The sequence below is a fragment of the Microtus oregoni genome, unplaced genomic scaffold (assembly GCF_018167655.1).
Source record: "Microtus oregoni isolate MIOR12 unplaced genomic scaffold, Mior012 000188F_ref0000398, whole genome shotgun sequence".
In the NCBI taxonomy this organism is placed as follows: domain Eukaryota; kingdom Metazoa; phylum Chordata; class Mammalia; order Rodentia; family Cricetidae; genus Microtus; species Microtus oregoni.
Genome location: NW_024544847.1, coordinates 120,046 through 137,356, shown reverse-complemented (window position 1 = coordinate 137,356; position 17,311 = coordinate 120,046). Strand labels below are relative to the sequence as shown.

The 17,311-nt window shown below is 39.1% G+C and overlaps 1 pseudogene; it reads left to right on the top strand.

Annotated features, from left to right (window-relative positions):
- Positions 1–17,099, top strand: part of LOC121445423 — a 140,695-nt pseudogene extending 123,596 nt beyond the window's left edge.
- The last annotated feature ends 212 nt before the right edge of the window (positions 17,100–17,311 follow it).

The window sequence follows — 17,311 nt, the reverse complement described above, 5'->3', positions numbered from 1 at the left end:
ATCAACTATTTCTCCTTTATCATCACTGTCACAGTATTGTGAGTACAGGACATCAGGTGACTTCACCCACAAACATTTCATTATGTATCTCCTATAGTTCATACAGAACCTCATCTTCTATGACCAACACATTACCATATCAACAGAGCTGACATGAGTCCTTTATTCCATCTACATTAGATAATAAACTTTGTTCATTATCTAATGTGTTTTTTTCTGATGGTTATTTTATTCATGGTATAAACAGCATCCCTCCCTTATTATAATTGTTTTTTCCTGCCTCTTTGATTTTCCTTAAATCCCTGTAGTCTCTGCATTCCTGCTTCACTACCACCCACTGTGTGCCAACAACTGACAAGGAGCTGAGACCATAAGGATGTATACAGTAGCCCTGTTCTTTAAGAGCCACAAAGAGTGACTATATCCACACATGCTTTCCATAACTTGTTACTCTCCTCCAACATTGTCATTGTCTGAGATGGAGAAACTGTCCACTGACCAGTCATCAAACAGAAAGACTTGAGAAAAGTCACAAAAATTCTTCATAAGTTCATTGTTTCAGGGTCAAGGATTTATCATGAATATTAGCAGATTGACTCTTATTATTTGGAAATATGTACTTCAAGAACATAAATATTACAAACTGAAGATGTACCTCAGAGCCTGTGGCTAATGTGAAAGATCCTAACTTAACATACATACACACACACCTATTTCATCACCACCATCATTATCACATGAATAACTAACTGTTCCAGGTATGTTACCTTTAGGTTTGCTCTTAATCACTAAGTACTCACAAGTCTATGAGATGGTGCTTTTATTACCCCTATGTATAGATGAGAAAACAGACTAACAGGTTAAATGACTTTGGGGATTCACATAAAGACAGATGAGGAAACAGAATTCAGAGCCACCTGGCTGAAGTCTGCTGTGTCTCCATCCCTGCATTGGGTTTGCATTCATCAGATGAACAACACTGGTGTTCACTTGTGTTTGCCTCTCCCTCTTCCAGCGTTCAGTTCCCTATGCCTGGTTCCTACCACTGTCCCAGCACAGGACTTCACTTTGTGGTGACGAGGGCAGTGACCATCGAGATTGATTTCTGTGCCTGGAGCCAGCACCTGGACAAGACTCCCTTGCAGCGCAGTCACATGGTGGCTGGGCCTCTGTTTGACATCAAGACTGAGCAGGGAGCCGTGGCTGCTGTGTACCTCCCTCACTTTGTGGATCTCCAAGGTAACCAATGGAAGCATAAAGAGTAGGGTGGTGGCAATGGGAGGACTTGACAGGTCATATAGGACAGTGTAGAGTGGTGGGTGATGGGGAAAGGTCTCATGGCTTCCTTATTAAGTCCAAGCAGGTTATGAAGGTGGACACTGAGAAGTTTTGTCATGTCTCATGAAATCTCTTTGAATCAGAAATCTCCCAGCCTTCTTACTTTACTTCTATTTTACCTGAAGGAGTCCTTGAGTGGAAATCAATGTCCCCAGTGTCAACATTAGCTGGTGATTATTAAGTGCTCATTATACACCATGTTCCTCAGGGTTTTAGCAGGCAACTGAGAATAAATTGAGCAATTTGAAAATATTTTACAAAGTAAGACTAAGGAAATTAACAAAGAACATTTAATATCTTATATCTACCAACACTGTAATCCACTAAACTACTTCAGACATAGAGAAAATGATGTCACCAGATTCCATCTGAGAACAGGAGGAACAGAAGAGGAATGTCCTACGAAAAGAGGGGTTTCATAAAGTATCTCAAACTAAGTCATCTTCAAATATTTCTTCAGAAGATTTTTTCATTTTATTTATTCTTCTCTCATACAATACATCCCTTCTGCAGCCTCCCCATTCCTTATTCTTCCCAGTTCTCCCTACAAATTTCCCTCTCCCCCAGATCCACTGCTCCTCTGTTTGCCTTCAGAAAAGAGCTGACCTCCAAATGATATCAACCAAATTCTGCAAAACAAAATGCAATAAGACTAGTCACAAACCTTCATATCAAGGCTAGACAAGGTAACCCAGTAGAAGGAAAAGGGTCCCAAGAGCAGACAGACAAAAGAGTCAAAGACACCCCACTCCCACTGTTAGGAGTCCCACAAAGAACACCAAGCCAAACAACCACAGCTTGTAATAACCAAAATGAATATATTTTAATTAATACAAAGCTCTCAGTGAAATATCTTATAAAGAAAGTCATTATTACCTGTCTATAACCCCAGCTTTCCTGAGACTGAGGCATGAGAATTTAGAATTCAAATGCAGCCTAGACTACACAGCCAGACTCTGCCTACAAAAGGAAAAAAACAACAACAAGGGAAACAGAAATTGTACAACTAGCTGCTGAGGCTGATTTCCTCTCCAGCTTTAAGGAGCACAGCATTAGGGCCACCACAGAGAGCAGGAGAATCTAGCTCACAGCAGAGGAATATGGTTTTTGTTCATGGTGATAAAGATGAAGAGTAGGTTCAAGAGGGGTCTTAAGAGGGCATATCTCACAGCTGAAGAAGTCATTAAAACTAAAGCAGAATACAGACTTTCCTAGGTGTTAAAAACATTAGAATAGAAAATAAAGCATCCTTCAGAATAAAAATATTCACATTAATATCAAACCCAAAAGAAGAAAAGAAATGAAAATGAAGAAAACAAGCAGGATTTAGTTAAAAAGAACTTACAAAACAAGCAATAATCACATTCATAAATGCATGATGTCTTGGGCTCCAGACAATGACACAGGAACACTGCTGCCCTGATGTTGCCTCCTGATTTGTCTAATTTCAAAAGTTCCCATAGTCATTAATAATTCCAGCTGTTTAAAAGTCCATAAAATCTACCTCTCAACAAAGACTCAAGGTAATGTCTTTACTATGAGCCCATATAAAATTAAAAACAAGTACATACTTTCAAAATACATTGACACAGAATGAACAATATTATTTCGAAATTGGAAGAACCAGGGCATACCAAGGAATGATCAGACCCATGTTGGGAGCCAATTTGTCAAAGGAGGCCATTTATTTGTTCCCGGCTGCCCAGACTCAAAATAACAACACAGTAACTGTATTAATTAAATCACTGCTTGACCCATTATTTGTAGCTTCTTATTGGGATAACTTTTACATCTTAATTTAGACCATTTCTAATTAATCTATGTATTGCCACATGGCTGTGGCTTACCAGCAAGATTTCAGCTCATCTATTTCCAGAGGCAGCTACTTGACATCTCACTGATTCTGCCTTCTTTCTCCCAGCATTCAGTTTAGTTTTTCTTGCCTAATTTTACTCTGTCCTATCACAGGCCAATGCAGATTCTTTATTCATGAATCAATAAAAGCAACACATATACAGAAGGACTTCCTGCATCACATAACAAGTCAAAACTCCATAAGCGTAAACACCAAGTCCTGTAGTTTCCTATCCAGTTTTGGAGTTCATTATGTCATTCACTGGATTCCAAAGGACATATGTAGTTTCAGCCCTCCAGTTCTAACACACGAAGCACACACAGCTTCTTTCTTGGGCCACCTCTCTACTCTTTGCCTGAAACTTTATTTGACAGGAAAAATATATTTCAGGCTTCTATTATGCAAGGTTTCTATTACAACTTAGGCTATACTTTCAAAGGTTCATAAAATGAGCTCTTAGGACTTCCTTGCAGGATCTTTGGTTCAGCTATATCACCTGGCTATCTAAGCTGTTATCTGAAATTGTGCAGCATGATACAATGAACCCTCAATCTAGCATCTTTCAATGCTAAAAATATATAGGGATGACTCTGCCAAGTTTTGTTGATAGCTTGAGATGTTTCCACCCCAGACCATAGCTAAATAATGTGCTCACCATGGGGAAATACTTCCTTGGGTATTTACATTTATGGAACTGGGAACACCATAGTAGTAAAGCTTTCTGCCTTTAAATGAATTTGGATCTTCTCAAGATAAGTTTACAAAGAGTGAGATTTTGCCCTCAGGACACCTTTCCAATTGTCACTGTGTAGTGCAGCTTTCCCTTAGGTGATGCTGATCTTTTAAACAATGACAACTGATTTTATAGAATTATACTGAATGATTTCTATCTTGAAATTTCTCCTGCCAAAGTAGTTCTAATGGATTTAAATTCATTTTCACTCACATTCAGAACATTAACAAATTAAATCTAAATTCTTGGTCAAACTATCAAATGATTTTTTTACAGTTCCCAATAGAAACCTTGCTATTCTCTGAAGTGTCATAAACTGGCCTCCACTGTCTCTCTCAGCATTCTTATCTTCCTGCTTCCACCCAAATGTCCCCATAAGCTCTGATCTCTGCAAGAAAGTGCCTTCCTAGCCCTAAGTACAAAACTTCTACATCCCAGCCATAAAACAGTTCCAAAGACCTAAGAACTTTATGATCAGACTTTTTATAGCAACAATCCAACTCCTGATATCAATTTTCTGTCCAGGTTACTTTACTTGTAGCTCAAACAAAATACTTGACAAAAAGCTTAAGAGATAAAGGATTTATTTTGCCTCACAGTTCAAAGGTTAAAAAAAAAGCATGACATGGAAGTCTGAGAACACAGAGTTTGGTTTTCAGCACCTGATAAACTTGTGTCAACAGAGATAGCAGACAACAGTGAATGTTTGTGCTCATGTGACCTCCAATTTATACATCTCTGGATCCTAGTCCACAGAATAGTGCCACACACAGTGGGTAGGTCTCTTCTAATCACTTAATCCATTCAAAATTATGTCCTTCTATCATACTTTGAGGCCTACATTCAAAATGATGCCAGATTTCATCACATTAACATTTAATTTTATCCATTCCAGTGATCCATCCAACTTTTTTTCTTCAGTTGACAAAACTACCCTTGGGTCTCTTTCATAGTAGCAAAATTCTTTCCTGTAACTAAGAATTTAGAGGACACTACCAAGCCCAAAATACTGGTGCTGGTGATGGCACCACCTCACAGAACCTTCTGATTGTCTGAGGCTGTATTCTTTACAGTATCCATTGACAAGCCCATCAAGAACCTCTACTCCAATGTAAATGCTCGTCCATCAGTTAATCAAAGCCAAAGTCTAGGCTGATCCAATGAGGACCAGTCAATATGATCATCACTGGTGGCAGCTCGCTCTCATCTTCCTGTCATGGTGAATTGATTATGAGGAAATAGTTGATACTTCTGCTGTGTCTTCACTGAAAGTTAATTAATAAAACTTAGATTTTGGTTAGAGTTTTTCAAATAAACATAAAAAATAAATACAACCTAGATAGAAATAACAATCAAATCATCTTATAGAAAAAGATTTATTGGGGCTTATAGCTTGAAAGGGTGATTCTAGGAACATCACGGCAGGGAGCATGGCAGAAAGCAAGCAGGCATAACACTGGAGCAGTAGCTGAGAACTTGCATCCTGATCCATAAAGAGTAGGAAGAGAAAGAAAACTAATAAAGGCATGCGCTTTTCAAACCACAAAACTCACCAGTTCACAGCTTCTCCAACAAGGTCATACCTCCTAAGCATTCCCAAACAGTTTCACCAAATATAGGTACCCATTCTTATTAAACCACCACAGTTATTCTAAGTCATAGGGTACTATTTTCTCGTCCAAGCATGGATCAATGAAAACACTAAATCTATATCTCTTGAATCTATTTTTTACAGAGGGACAGGTAAACACTTCCTTGTTCCATGTGGCTCATTTTCAAGAATATGGGGTGGTTCTAGAAATGCCATCCAGGGTGGAACAGCATTATGCAGTGCTGGAAAACCCGAGCTTCTCCCCAATTGGAGTTCTACTGAGAATGATCCCTGCTGTCAGGAACTTCATCCCCATCACTTCCATCACACTGATCTACTATCACATCAATCCCAAGGATGTGACATTTCACCTCTACCTAGTCCCCAATGACTGCACCATTCGGAAGGTAACACTGGGGATAACAAAAGTGGGGTTTGGGTGGGCTGACAATACACTTGAGATGTAGCTAGTGAGCCCCTGGAGAGATTCTCAAATCAGAGTTGGGATGCAGGTCTATAAAAAGAACCATGGTGTGTGTGTGTGTGTGTGTGTGTGTGTGTGTGTGTGTGTGTGTGAAAGAGAGAGACAGAGAGACAGAGACAGAGAGACAGAGAGAGAGATTATGACTTCTTCTTGGTCCCTTCACATCACAGTCCACCAACTGTCTTTGCTGCCCATTTACTAATACATGAACATCATTCTATGTCCTCTTTCCATCCATCAGAAGGGTAAGAATGCTCCAAGCACAACCTGTAGTGAACTCACTTCATCTGTGGCAAGGACCCAGTTCCCACAATGAACATGAAAGGGGTAAATAAGTCAACAAGTATCTGTGTTGCAGAACCCAAGGTATTAAGGTGGCTAGGAGGTGTCACTACCTTTATTCCCACAAATGTACCAATAAACACTTTTTCAGGACAGATTTTGTGGCCCAGAAATATAAATAAATTGCTGTCTGCAATGTTCCCTAGGCCATTGATGATGAAGAGAAGAAATTCCAATTTGTTCGAATAAACAAGCCACCACCACTAGACTCTCTTTATTTTGGTTCCCGCTACATCGTGTCTGGTTCCAAGAAACTGAAAATCATCCCAAATGTGAGCATCCAGGTGTCTGCTACTCTTAAAGGTTGGATGATAGGCTTGGTTAATCCCATGGGGGCAGGTTACAAGACTTTGCAACAAACTGAAATTGGATTGAAATCATTTGGGATTGGATGAGCAAGAATACATCAAAGTTAGGGAGAAAGCAAGTTAAGAGATCACACAGGAATGCGTATTGAGCCTGGAGAACTGAGGAATTAGATTCAATATGGCACAAGGAAATATATAAAGAGTAAACCCTATCTTGGGCTGTGTGAGCTGGTCTTTCATGATGAGTTCTCACTCATCTGTGGATGTTAAGTGTTTAAATTTGAAATGTCTCTGGATCTAATTGACATGGGAAGTAGAGAAAAACAAGATCTTTTGAATAATTTGGGAGCATGGGGACCATGGGAGAGGGTAGAAGGGGAAGGGGAGGAAGGAAGGGGAGAGGAAAAAATATATAGATCATTAAAAACAATAAAAAATTGAAATGTTTTATATAGATATCCATGTTTAAACACATAGAACCCAGCTAGTGTAGTATTTTGAGAGCTTGTGGAAACAAATATGTAATCCCTGGCTATCAGAAGCATGTCATTAGTGTCAGGTCTTGAGGCTTATAGCCATGCACTGATAATCACAGCAGATTGCTGATTTGCTGATTCTCTGGGATATAATAAGACCTGCCACCAAGAACAGAGCTCCAGCTTATGTAAACTTCCCACAATGATACTAAACATCAACACAAACCATTCCTTAAGTTGCTTCCTGCTTGGTTTTTGTCAGAGTCAAAAAAAGAAACAGCATGATGGGACCCTTACCTGGTATTTAACCTTCTGAGTAAAGATATATATTCAAAGACTGTGGGTTACCTCAGTGCAAAAAGATAGCCAGTATCTAATATAGTGAGCAAGATCAACAAAATACACATGTAGGAACAGCTCTCCTTGACAGGATAAGTACTAGTTACTCACATAACAACTCTCTCTTTCTTCAGGAACTGGAGCTGTGCTACAGGAGCCCTGGGGAATCCCAGCTCTTCTCTGAGATCAAAGTTTTCCACATGGGTTCAGGGATTAAGCTGCAAATCAGAGACAAGAAGCGTAGAAATCTCATATGGCAAGCCTTGCTGAAACTAGGTAAAATTAGTTTAAGGTCAGATTCCCTAAAGGTACAAAAAAAAAAAAAAAACCAATGAGTGGGGAAGGTGTGTTGTCACTATTTCTTGTAGCACAAAATAGCCAAATTAGTTATGTGACTTTGCTTGATCTATAACAGGTGGTCTGACCACAGTTTAAGCTCTGATGCTGTGTTAGTGCTTTTCTAATCCTGAAAAATTACATGAGATAAACAACTTAAGAATAAAGGTTTGTTTTGATTCATAGTCTTAGAACCAAATTTTGGTCCATGGTCATATGCATTCTTCTCTTTGATCCTGAGGTGAAATAGGATATCACAGAGTTGGAGCTTGTAAGAGAAAAGACTTATCACCTGTTACCTACAAAGCAAAGTGGGAGGAAGTCAAGGGGAAGAGATGAAGAGAGAAGAAGAGGAAGCTAAGAGAGGAAGAAGAGGAAGAGGTGGAGGAAAGGATAGGAAAAGGAAGAGAGGATTGAAGAGAAGGAAGGAAGTCCATGAAAGTTATTCTATTCCAGGACATGGCCCCAGTTGGCCCACTTCCTCCAGAATGACATTCTTATATAGTTTTCACTACCATTCTTACTAGTCACACAATTATGTGTTCATTCATAAAGTCATAGTCCTCATGACCAGTCACCTCTGATTGCTGCTGTGGAACTAATTCTTCGACACATGATCATTATCCGAGAACATACTACATCCAATCAACCCCATACCCTCAGACACATTTTCTCAGTCCTGTATTCTGATTTCTGTCCCCATACAGTTGAAATGACACTTGAAGAAGCACAAAGCAGCCATCTCCAGTTCACATAATAACTCAGCTTTCAAATGAAGAGATTTTGCCAATATGAGATACTCAATCTTAAATCTACCCATAATTTGTTTTAATAAATTTTAATTTTTAACAGATTTATGTTCACAAATAATACATTCTAGTCTCTCCACCCTAAAAACTCTATTTTTATTGATATTTATTGAGCTCTACCATTTTCTCTGCTCCCCTCCATGTCTCTCCCCTCCCCTTCAGTCCTCTGCCAAGGTCCCCATGCTCTCAATTTACTCAGGAGATCTTGCCTTTTTCTACTTCCCATGTAGATTAGTAGATCTATGTATGTCTCTCTTAAGGTCCTCATTGTTGTCTAGGTTCTCTGGGATTGTGATTTGTAGGCTGGTTTTCTTTGCCTTATTTTTAAAAACCACTTATGAGTGAGTATATGTTATAATTGTCTTTCTGGGTCTGGGTTACCTCTCTCAATATGATGTTTTCTAGCTCCATCCATTTGCCTTCAAAATTCAAGATGTGTTTTTTTTTTTTCTGCTGTGAAGTACTCCCTACATTCTTTCCGCTTTCTCTTCCACAATGTCCCTAGAGCCCCAAGCATACAGTGTAAATATCTAATTATAGGGATGAGTACTCAACCATTCCTTAGTTTCCGTATCCTGTACATACATAGGTATCTGTATTCACCTCCATTCACAGCAAAGAGAAGCTTTTTGAGAAAATCTGAAAGTAGCTTTGGTCTGTGGCATAAGCATAGGTATTTAGGATTTATTTATTTATTATGTATACAGTATTCTCAGTATTCTGTCTACAGGCCAGAAGAGGGCACCAGATCTCATTACAGATGGTTGTGAGCCACCATGTGGTTGCTGGGAATTGAACTCAGGACCTTTGGAAGAGCAGGCAGTGCTCTTAACTGCTGAGCCATCTGTCCAGCCCAAGCATAGGTATTTAGAATGTCATTGATACTATGTCCATTTAGCTTGGTAGCAATAGTAGCTCCTCTCAAGGCCCTAAGATCTCCTCAGATCTGATTTTGTTTGTTTTATCAGTTTCATAGTATTTGGGATGGATTTTATTTTGTGAAGTGAACCTGAAATGTAATTACAGAGCTACTTGTTACATAGCATAGCAGATTGGTTATATAACACAGCCCAAAGAGTCAACTAACCAGAGCTCATAAAGACTCACAGAATCTTAACTGACAATCAGGGAGCCAGTATGGGTCCAATCTAGGACTTTCACATATATGTTGTTTGTGTAGGTTAGTGATCTTGTTGGACTCCTCAGAGTGGGAGTGGGGGCTGTCTCTGACTCTTTTCCCTACTTTTACTGTGTTGCCTCATCAAGCCTTGATATGAATATGAGGAGATATTTCTAGTCTTTTTCTAGCTTGTTATGCTATGTTCAATTGATAACCCTGGAAGGCTGTTGTAGGGAGCAGGGCCCCTTGTTCTGGCTAGCTTACACCCGAAATGACCACACATAAATTGTATTAGTTAAATCACTGCCTGGCCCATTATCTCTGGCCTCTTATTGGCTAACTCTTACACTTGATTTAACCCATTTCTATTAATCTGTGTTTACCAGGAAAGATTTAGCATGTCTGACCTGGTGTCTCCATGATGGCTCTCTCACTCTGCTTTCTTCTTCCCAGCATTCAGTTCTGTCTTCTCTGCTTACCTAAGTTGTTCCCTATCAGGTCAAGCAGTTTCTTTATTAATTAACCAGTGAAAGCAACACACAAACAGAAGGACCTCCTACACCATTTCCTCTTTTCTGTTTAAAAAGGAAAGGAAAGCTTTAATTTTAACATAGTAAAATTACATATAACAAAACAGTTATCAAGCAAGAATTATAGTTACAATTTATATCTATTTTATCTTTTATCATAACAAAAGAATACTATAACTATCTATCTATTCTTCAACTCCATCAAAGACTCGAGAAGGATAGAATATTACCTAAGTAAATAAGAAGTAAGCAACTTCCAAAACTCTAAAAATGACAGAGATATCTCATTGCCAGTACAGTCACCCAAAGTTCTTCTGTACCATCTTTAGCCTAAAGACCCCTAGTTTCCAGCAGAAATTTCCATGAAGCAGGAAATTTTAAAGACAGTTTAGTTACTTTCTTCTGTGTCCTACAGAATGCCTTGTAGACTCTTTCATGAAATAGGAACCCCAAAGGATCATCTCACCTTTGGGCAAGTTCATCAGTCATCTTTCTGTGGGTTCTTCATGTCCAGTCTATACAGCAGTCCAGGCAAGAGCAATTTCTTGCCCAAATGGCTAACCAACTCCATTAGGAGCCTCTTTGATGCCCATCTTCCTCAGGAAGTATCTTGGTGCTACCAAGAGCAGCTATGTCTCATTGTCATGAAAAGACCTAAGTTACTGAAACATTTTAAATGCCATATTCTGTAGTCTTTGAAAGATATGAAGAATATCTATCTGAAATATATTTATGCACATATAGAAAATCTAAACTAACATGACTACAAATTTAACTATTGTAGATGATTATCTATTAACCTATATTTCTTAATTATACATTACATTTTTTAAATGAGCTTCACAATCACAATACCCTAATCAAGATCAGAAATATATATACATATAACAAAATTGACCTTAAACTTGTATCAATAAATCAAGATTTATACCAATGCAAATTATTCATATCCCCCTTAAATGTAAAAGAACATTTATAAACAGTATTTGGGAATATGGGCATAGTTTTTTCTCTCCAAATGTCTTCTTGCTGTATGGGGGCACTGCTAATCAGGTCCTTCATGGTATATCCTGTGTGCTAGGTTCATCTCAGTCAGCAGTAGAGTAATTTTCTGAGGGTGTTCAGAAGGGTGTGGTCTATCATACCATATTAGTCTAGAAGCAATCCACAGGGTCTCATCCTCTGTGAAAACAAAAGAAGAACCTCTTTTCCAAAGCATCATATCCTTAGACCCAAATTCTGAAGTCAAAATAGCTTTATAATATATATGCTGGTTTAGCTTAGCAGCCCATACAATGAAATGTCTCTCTGTACTTAGTTCCTTTACAGTCAAAAAGTTCAAAGAAAACACAATAATACACATAATCCAGACTCTCTGGGAATTTTTCATTTTTACGTGGCTTAGTACTCTGTCTCTTTAAGACTTTACCCTTTTTTTTAAAGCATTAAATCTGAGTTATGCCAAATCTGCCATGCAGAGCACTGTGCAGTCTGGAAACATCTCTCTGCATGGTGGTGGGAATCTGCCATGCTCATTTGCCTGCCCAAGCCTAGTAGACCTGATCCCACCACCTGCCCAGGCAGGAAGAGCTGAGCCATGGGATGGTCTCAGCTACTTTCCTCCTGACCCCAAATGGGCACTCAAACACCTGGGCCCACAAATGCTCCATAATCAGAGTTTGCACTGGCAGCAGGGCCCAGAAAGTCTTATTTTAAAATGGTGCAGCTTTTTTCTGCTGCTATTGCTAAGTCAGGAAAATCTCTGGCACCCTGGCAGCAAACAGCAAAAAGTTGTGTTAAACTCTGTATTTGTGTCTAGAATTCCTTTTAAAGCCCTCTTGGGTTTTACATGGACTCAGTTTACCATGTTGGAGGCCAAACTGTTGTAGGGAGCGGGGCCCCTCATCTGGCCACCTCGATAGCTTACACCCAAAATAACCACACAGAAATTGTATTAATTAAATCACTGCCTCGCCCATTATCTCTAGCCTCTTATTGGCTAACTCTCACATCTTGATTTAATGCATTTCTATTCATCTGTGTTCACCATGAGGTCATGGCTTACCAGGAAAGATTTAGCATGTCTGACCTGGCAGCGTCATGATGGCTCTCTCACTCTGCTTTCTTCTTCCCAGCATTCAGTTCTGTCTTCTCTGCTTACCTAAGTTGTTCCCTATCAGGTCAAGCAGTTTCTTTATTAATTAACCAATGAAAGTAACACACAAACAGAAGGAACTCCTACAGCAGGAGGCCTGTCTTTTTTTGAAGGAAAACTGAGGAAGAGTAGATCCAGGAGCAAGGGGAGGTGGGAGAGGGACTGGGACAGGAAGAAGAAAGGGAAACTGCAGTCAGAATGCAATATATGAGAGAAGAATAAATATAAAAAAGTATCATAGAGTACATACCGAGAATAGACTGTTGTTGTTGCCTTGTCTTCCCCAGCATCCTACATAACACTATGAAACCTTAGCAACAGGAAGGAAGCTTTCAACTCAGTTCCATCTTGAATTCTCTATACCACATATCCGAGATGTTTGGATTCTCTATACCACTTATTCCAGATGAGGTCTTATCCACTAATTATGAAGGGGAACCAAGAAGAATGACATGTGCCTGTATTGTCTTGGGATCTCCAGGGATTCCCTGCCCAACAGCTCCTATGGAAATAACATACAGCTAGAACTGGGTTTTGTTTTGAAATTTACAACTTTTTTAGTTTTTTTTTTTTTTGAGACAGGGTTTTTTGTGTTTCTTTGAAGCCTGCCCTGGAACAAACTCTTATAGACCAGGCTTGCCCCGAACTCACAGAGATCCACCTGCCTCTGCTTCCCAAGTGCTGGGATTAAAAATGTGTGCTACCACTGCCCAGTTGAAATTCACAACTTGTAAAAACCCCCATTTCAAGCCTCATAGGGTATCTTGCATGCAAATTCTTTTACCTGTTTTATATTGGGTTACCAAATAATAGATTTCCTTGTGGCTTTTATATACTGTCTTTATTTTTAACATGATATTCCACCCATTCCCTCATCTCCTCCATCCCCCACCTCATTTTGTGTTTGAACGTTTATGACCCCAGCATTCCCTTCTACCCATATTTTACCTCTATATCTACCCTTATGACACTACTGTCCTCTTTTCCTCCCCAAGGTCCTGTTCCTTTCTAGTGTTCTGGTTACCAGAGGCACATCATTTTAACAACACAAAACAAAAGACTCCAGGACAGAAACTAATGTGATAAATGTGGTGTTTCTTTCTGTCCCTGAGTTATCTTGCTCAATGTTTTTCCTATTTTGTTTTCTTACCCTTCATAATGTCTTTTTCTACACACCTGAATAAAATTTCATGCTATATATGTGTTACACATTCATTACCTAATCATTTATTGATGGATATTAGGCTGATTGCATTTCCTAGTTACTGTGAATAGAACATGATTGAATAAGCATGGTTGTGCAAATGTCTTCATATTAAGATTCAAATTCCCTTAGAGACATTACTGGGAATGGTAAGGCTGGGCTATGCGGTATTTCTATTTCTTGTCCTTAAGAAGTCTCCAGATTGATTTCCACAGTGACTACACTAGCTTGCACTCCCACAGAATTGTTACTTTGATAGTGAACATTCTCAAACTTGAATTCATAAGTAATTTAACCTGAATTTTCCTAATAGCAAAATGTTCCTTAGCCATGTGTATTTCCTCAATTGAGAATTCTCTGGTTACTCCTATGGCTCATCTTATAATTGGGTAATTTCCTTGGCATTTAAGTTTTTGAGTTCCATGTTTATTCTGATTACTAATCTACAGATAGATGTTAGTTGGGTAGCAGTTTGTCTCATTCTTGGATAAGTCTTTACTCAATTAAATTTCCTTTGCTATACAGAAATTTTTTAGTGTCTTGAGGTCTGACTTATCTATTACTGGTTTTGCTTCCTATGCTACCAAAGTCTTATTCAGACAATCCTTATTTATGCTGCTATGTTGAAATGTTCTACCTACTTTTTGATCTACTGGTTTCAGTGATTTGATCATACATTGAGGTTTTTTACTGATATAGAGCTAATATTTTAAAGGTGAGATATAGAGATCTAGTTTAATTCTTTTACATGTTCGATTTAAGTTTTCCAGTACAATTTGTTAAACAGTCTGTCATTTCTCCCCTGTATATATTTGACCTTTTCATCAAATGTCAGGTAGCTGTGGTTGTGTGGATTTTATCTAGATCCTGTATTCTGTTCCATTGACCTAGGTACTGTTTTGTGTCCATAACATGCTGTAGTATTAATTTGAAAATAGTTGTGCTGATATTATCCATAATAGTGTCTTTGTCCAAGATTACCTTGGCCATAATTTGTCTCTTGTGTTCCATGTGTATTTCAGGATTTTTTCCTACTATATATTAAGAATGTCCCTGGAGCCGGGTGGTGGTGGCTCATGCCTTTAATCCCAGCACGCGGGAGGCAGAGGCAGGCGGATCTCTGTGAGTTCGAGGCCAGCCTGGTCTACAAGCGCTAGTTCCAGGACAGACTCCAAAGCTAGAGAAACCCTGTCTCAAAAAAAAAAAAAAAAAAAAGAATGTCCCTGGAATCTTAAGTTTTTAATAGCATGGCTATTTTCACAATATTGATTATTCTAAACATGGTGGAGGTGACTTTCTAAGGTCTTCCTTAATTTACTTCTTTGATGTATGCCATAATATTTTTATTGCAGAGTTCTTTGATTTTTTTATGGTTCGGTTTTCTGTCAAACATTCTGTTTTATTCATTTATTTGTTTATTGGCCATTGTAAGTCATCTATATTTTCAAGCTGACATTATCAAGAGAAAACCAAATAGTGAAATTAACAGTACAACCTTAGTCCAGTATCCAAAATGCCAAAACCAAGCTCACCTAATCAATACCCCTTGGGATGCCCAGTCCTTGACAGCTGTCAAAAAGTAGTGCTTCCTTCTGAGATGCTACAACAGGCTCCACATATGATCAAAGAATAGGCTTTCCTCAGCCTTGACCTGGGTGATCCACAGGTGAACTGACCTGCCCCAGCTTTAGGTTTTTAGTCTCATTCTAGCTCTTACTCCTCAGGGAATCTTGGAAAATGACTTAACTCATTTGAGTCTGACCTTCCTTACCTGTAAACTGAAAATCAGAATGAATAACTGGGAGGATGATTGGAAAGGTTAAGTTTTGCTTGTACATAGCTCACATCATGATCCTTAGCTGGTGGGAGCAATAATGATATTTTTTTATATTAAGCTGACCTCTTCCATGTATTTTCATAATTCTATTGGAACTCATTAAAGTCTATTCCTTTCAATGTGGGAAAGTAATAATTACTAGAAGACCATAATGATGGCCCTCTTTTTCCACAATCTTACATTTTGGTTTTTAAGTGCACGGTCACTTGGGCACTTTCTTCATTAAATGTTCAGTTCATTTACAAGTCAGGACACAACAAGATGGCCCTGCCAGCATGGAGTGTAAGAAATATCACCCTTCCTTCATACAAATGGGACCAGTGTTTCCAATACTACAAACTGGGCTCTTCCACTGACTTCCCTAAACTGTTAGAGCCTCGTGAAAGTTGGATCTTCTCAAACCCTTTGGTTTTATTCATGAGTTGAAATTTATTAACCCCATTAAATTGATGCTAAAATTAACTCATTATTCCCATGTGCTCAGTGTCTTCATCTTGATTTTTCCATCAAACTGAGAACATACATTTGTAGCATGTGAGCTACAAGGTTAAAAAAAGAAAATAGTTTCCTACTTTGAATCAAATGTTAAATTATTTAATCCAGCAAAGGACTTGGTTGGTTCTCCATGAAGAATTCAGTCTAGGAAAAAATGAGGCTGTCATCATGTGGGATAAATGTCTATTATTCATTCACATATCTTGTCTCTCAGTGATGGTATGCCTGGCACCTATATTCCCCATATTAATAAGGAAATGTTCACATCCCAGATCATATCAGAATTCCTGCAATTAATTCTCAAAATCTCAGGCATGGGTGCACTGAGAGCAGGTGACAGGCATTTCTACAAATGCATCATCTCTCCTTTCTTCCAGGGGACCTCAGATCTTCACCACTCAGGATCTCTGCAGTCACCAAAGGTTAGTAATACTGTAAGAGGTCAGTGAAACTAAAAGTATTCTGCTGGTACATCATCTGTTCCTTGAGAAGGGGCAATGATAAAGGAGGGAGTTTCATTTTGCAAATCTCACCAAGATGTATAGGAAAGGTGCATGCCCAGGGCAGAGCTCCTCCCATGCCCCTTGCTGTTTCCTATAGAAATAATAACTCTATCCACTTCCAACCTGAACACCTCACCATGAACCCATCCTCCTAGTTAGGCAGAGTATCAGACTAATAAGTGACCCCAGAATAGGTACAGATATTTTTTAAATGATTTCCCAGAGGAAGGAGTGAGCCAAGAGTAAAGATAAGGTATGTGAGGAAAAACAAAAAGATGTGGGCAAGCAGTGGGAGAGCCCATGGAGGAGTCTTTCTTTGCTCAGTGCCAGTCTCATCTTTGCCCTCAGATAGTTCTTCCTTGCCACACTTCATGGACCAGCATCGGAAGGAGCTGATAGACCGAGTGACATCAGTGGACCCTCTCTTAGATAAACTGCTGCAGTGTCTGGTGCTGAGTGAAGAGGAGTATGAGGCAGTGCGGGCTGAAGCCACCAACCAAGAGAAGATGCGGAAGCTCTTCAGCTTTAGCCGGTCCTGGACCAGGGCATGCAAAGACCAAGTCTACCAAGTTCTGAAGGAGATCCATTCTTACCTAATTATGGAACTGCTTGAGAAGTCGAGCAGTGTCTCTGTGGGATCCTGACATCTTAGTGACTAAGGGGTAAACACTCCCCCTTGAGATCTGGCTCTGTGTTACCTTCCTTTGGCCCTTGGTTTCTCCATCTATAAACCAGTGGCCATCTGAGCTGCCTTTCTCATGGCAATGTTTCTAAAACACCACTTGGAGACCCACATGTTTATGGTATTTCCCAGCCAAATATTTGTGTGGGATAAGCATCTCAGTAAATATTCAGT